Source organism: Scyliorhinus torazame, chromosome 26 (genome assembly GCF_047496885.1).
Source record: "Scyliorhinus torazame isolate Kashiwa2021f chromosome 26, sScyTor2.1, whole genome shotgun sequence".
NCBI lineage: Eukaryota > Metazoa > Chordata > Chondrichthyes > Carcharhiniformes > Scyliorhinidae > Scyliorhinus > Scyliorhinus torazame.
In genome coordinates, this window is record NC_092732.1 from 33,155,614 (window position 1) to 33,160,198 (window position 4,585).

Genomic DNA, 4,585 nt, shown 5'->3' on the forward strand with positions numbered 1-4,585 from the left:
GGGAAGCGGAGATCGCCCCGCCCTTCCCTGCTCGCCCTCGCCCCTCTCCCTCTGCTCCACTTCCTGAGCCACACACACACACACACAGAGTCGGACGGGAAGCACAGCTTGTGCCGAGGAGCAGAGTGGGAGCCGGGGACGTCGGAAAGCCGGGAAGGCCTGAGGGGCTCCAGCGGGAGCCGGACAGTCTCGAGGACCCCCTCGCTCGGAGATCAGAGAGGGTGCGCAACCTGTTGCTGCCTGCCGCCGGTCGGGGTTTCGACGGGGAGCGAGATGGACTGCGGCGGCTGGGAGGGCACCCTGGACCCCGGACAGTCCCGTCGCCTACAACGAGAGCCGCCTGGTCTACATCTCCGACTCCTGCAAGAGGAAGATTCAGCACGTGGCGGACCAGCTGCTCTCCTGCGATGCCCGCCCGGTGGAAAGCAATAGCCTGAGCTCCTGCGGCGAGTCCTTCGAGAAGTGCCGAGACACCATCATTGCCCGCACCAAGGGGCTAGCCATCCTGGTCCACGAGCTGCAGTACCTGGTGCCCGTCGGCAAGGACGAGGAGGTGGGTCGCGGCCTGCTGGAGCTTTGCAACCTGGTGGTGGCCCTGGTGGAGTGCTCCGCCCACGCCGGCTACCTGGCGGCGCTGGAGGTGCCGGGAGCCAAGCCGGCCCGCCCGGGGCCCGTCGAGCCCTACAAGGTGTCGGTGCTGGAGCAGGAGGTGGAGCAGCACTGCAGCTGCCTGGGGAGCCTGCCGCTCGGCCAGCTCTCGCCCGCCCGGCTGGCCGACGTCTCGCAGGGGGTGGGCCGGGCCCTGCGGGGCCTGACGGACTGCTGCGGGCCGGCCGGCGAGGCGGGCCGCGACGCCCTCGGCCCGCGAGCAGCTCCGGCTGGGCCTGCGGGGGGCATCCTGCTGCGCCCGCGCCCTGCTGGCCTGCGTGCGGGAGCTGCGGGCGGCGCCCAGCGAGCGGGCCCCGGGCGCGCTGCGTGGTGTTCAGCCGGCCCCTGCTCCAGTCGGTGCACGCCCTGGTGGGGCTGGCCACCGAGCCCCAGTTCCTGGGCAGGCCGGCACATCTGCCAGCCGAGGGGCGGTCCGTCCACGCCAACATCCTGGAGGCGGCCCGGCGGGTGGTGTCGTCCTGCCTCCTCTTTGTCCAGTGGATCCGCGACGTGGCCCAGCTCTCCAGCAGCGGCGCCAAGGTGCCCACCTTCAGGGAGCAGGTGAAGAGTTTGACTGGCGCCGTCTCCGACAGCTGCAACCTCCTTTCCCAGGTGCTGCGAGACAACGACACGCTCAACCTCTTCAATCCTTGGAACGGCAACTCGCCGAATTAACTCTGCCGGGCGCCCGCCCTCGAAGACATTGCCTCATCCCGTGACCGCTGAAAGAACATGATCCCTCGCAGCAATGTGACAGCGGCTCAGATCGGCCCTTTTCTTTCTTGGAAAGACTGCAAAACTTCCTCAGTACTAACCCACCGACAGTGCGGCGCTCCCTCAGTACTGACCCTCTGACAGTGCGGCGCTCCCTCAGTACTGACCCTCCCATAGTGCGGCACTCCCTCAGCACTGACCCTCCCACAGTGCGGCACTCCCTCAGTATTGACTCTCCGACAGTGCGGCGCTCCCTCAGCACTGACGCTCCGACAGTGCGGCGCTCCCTCAGTACTGACCCTCTGACAGTGCAACGCTCCCTCAGTACTGACCCTCCCACAGTGCGGCGCTCCCTCAGTACTGACCCTCCCACAGTGCGGCACTCCCTCAGTACTGACCCTCCGACAGTACGACGCTCCCACAGTACTGACCCTCCCACAGTGCAGCACTCCCTCAGTACTGATCCTCCCACAGTACGACGCTCCCACAGTACTGACCCTCCGACAGTGCGGAACTCCCTCAGTACTGATCCTCCCACAGTACGACGCTCCCACAGTACTGACCCTCCGACAGTGCGGCACTCCCTCAGTACTGATCCTCCCACAGTGCGGCGCTCCCTCAGTACTGACCCTCCAACAGTGCGGCGCTCCCTCAGTACTGACCCTCCGTCAGTGCGGCGCTCTCTCTGTACTGGCCCTCCCACAGTGCGGCGCTCCCTCAGTACGGACCCTCCCACTGTGCGGCGCTCCCTCAGTACTGACCCTCCAACAGTGCAGCGCTCCCTCAGTACTGACCCTCCGACAGTGCGGCGCTCCCTCAGTACTGACCCTCCCACAGTGAGGCGCTCCCTCAGTACTGACCCTCCGAAAATGCGGCGCTCCCTCAGTACTGACCCTCCGACAGTACGGTGCTCCCTCAGCACTGATCCTCCCACAGTGCGGCGCTCCCTCAGCACTGACTCTCCGACAGTGCGGTGCTCCCTCAGTACTAACCCACCGACAGTGCGGCGCTCCCTCAGTACTGACCCTCCGACAGTGCGGCACTCCCTCAGTACTGACCCTCCCACAGTGCGGCGCTCCCTCAGTACTGACCCTCCCACAGTGTGGCGCTCCCTCAGTACTGACCCTCTGACAGTGCGGCGCTCCCTCAGTACTGACCCTCCCATAGTGCGGCACTCCCTCAGCACTGACCCTCCCACAGTGCGGCACTCCCTCAGTACTGACCCTCCCACAGTGCGGCACTCCCTCAGTATTGACTCTCCGACAGTGCGACGCTCCCTCAGCACTGACGCTCCGACAGTGCGGCGCTCCCTCAGTACTGACCCTCTGACAGTGCAACGCTCCCTCAGTACTGACCCTCCCACAGTGCGGCGCTCCCTCAGTACTGACCCTCCCACAGTGCGGCACTCCCTCAGTACTGACCCTCCGACAGTACGACGCTCCCACAGTACTGACCCTCCCACAGTGCAGCACTCCCTCAGTACTGATCCTCCCACAGTACGACGCTCCCACAGTACTGACCCTCCGACAGTGCGGCACTCCCTCAGTACTGATCCTCCCACAGTACGACGCTCCCACAGTACTGACCCTCCGACAGTGCGGCACTCCCTCAGTACTGATCCTCCCACAGTGCGGCGCTCCCTCAGTACTGACCCTCCAACAGTGCGGCGCTCCCTCAGTACTGACCCTCCGTCAGTGCGGCGCTCTCTCAGTACTGACCCTCCCACAGTGCGGCGCTCCCTCAGTACGGACCCTCCCACTGTGCGGCGCTCCCTCAGTACTGACCCTCCCACAGTGCGGTGCTCCCTCAGTACTGACCCTCCAACAGTGCAGCGCTCCCTCAGTACTGACCCTCCGACAGTGCGGTGCTCCCTCAGCACTGACCCTCCCACAGTGCGGCGCTCCCTCAGCACTGACCCTCCGACAGTGCGGCGCTCCCTCAGCACTGACCCTCCGACAGTGCGGCGCTCCCTCAGCACTGACTCTCCGACAATGCTGCGCTCCCTCAGTCCTGGCGCTGTGAGTGTCGGTCTGGATTACGGAGCTACATCCTCCTGACACGCAGGCGGGAGGGAGACCTACTTAGCCCAGTCTGACTCCCGAAATATGTGTCCCTTTCGCCTTGGGACGCTTCCCTGTGATTGATGGTGGGGGCAGGCGAGGGGTTTACCATGTCAAAGGAACTATCGAAAGGCAATCTCCTGTAGCTCCAACAATCCCCCCGAGGAGGCTTGGCCGCGAAGCCTCCTGTGGACGAATAGCCGGCCATTGCTCACCAAATTGTCAATTTTGGCCAACCATTAGGAAAGACTGTAGTGATCCCGCAGGATCTTCCCCTCGAGGGGAATCAGGACATGAACTAGCAAGATCAGCCGCAAGCCGGACACAGTTTCACCGATATTCACAACACAACTGGACAATCTGAACTCATTTCTGTGAATGCTTTGTGTCACCCTGAACTTAATCCTTTCTTAAAGTCTATTCTGCTTACATACTTTATTCCCAGTGTAGAGGGAGCATCATTCTGTGTCTAACCCCGTGCTGTACCTGTCCTGGGAGTGTTTGATGGGGACAGTGTAGAGGGAGCTTTACTCTGTATCTAACCCCGTGCTGTACCTGTCCTGGGAGTGTTTGATGGGGACAGTGTAGAGGGAGCTTTACTCTGTATCTAACCCCGTGCTGTACCTGTCCTGGGAGTGTTTGATGGGGACAGTGTAGAGGGAGCTTTACTCTGTATCTAACCCCGTGCTGTACCTGTCCTGGGAGTGTTTGATGGGGACAGTGTAGAGGGAGCTTTACTCTGTATCTAACCCCGTGCTGTATCTGTCCTGGGAGTGTGTGATGGGGACAGTGTAGAGGGAGCTTTACTCGGTATCTAACCCCGTGCTGTACCTGTCCTGGGAGTGTGTGATGGGGACAGTGTAGAGGGAGCTTTACTCTGTATCTAACCCCGTGCTGTACCTGTCCTGGGAGTGTGTGATGGGGACAGTGTAGAGGGAGCTTTACTCTGTATCTAACCCCGTGCTGTATCTGTCCTGGGAGTGTGTGATGGGGACAGTGTAGAGGGAGCTTTACTCTGTATCTAACCCCGTGCTGTACCTGTCCTGGGAGTGTTTGATGGGGACAGTGTAGAGGGAGCTTTACTCTGTATCTAACCCCATGCTGTACCTGTCCTGGGAGTGTTTGATGGGGACAGTGTAGAGGGAGCTTTACTCTGTATCTAA

The 4,585-nt window shown here is 62.2% G+C and overlaps 1 pseudogene; it reads left to right on the forward strand.

Moving 5' to 3' along the window:
• LOC140402947 (talin rod domain-containing protein 1-like) lies at positions 1–4,087 on the forward strand (annotated as a pseudogene).
• The last annotated feature ends 498 nt before the right edge of the window (positions 4,088–4,585 follow it).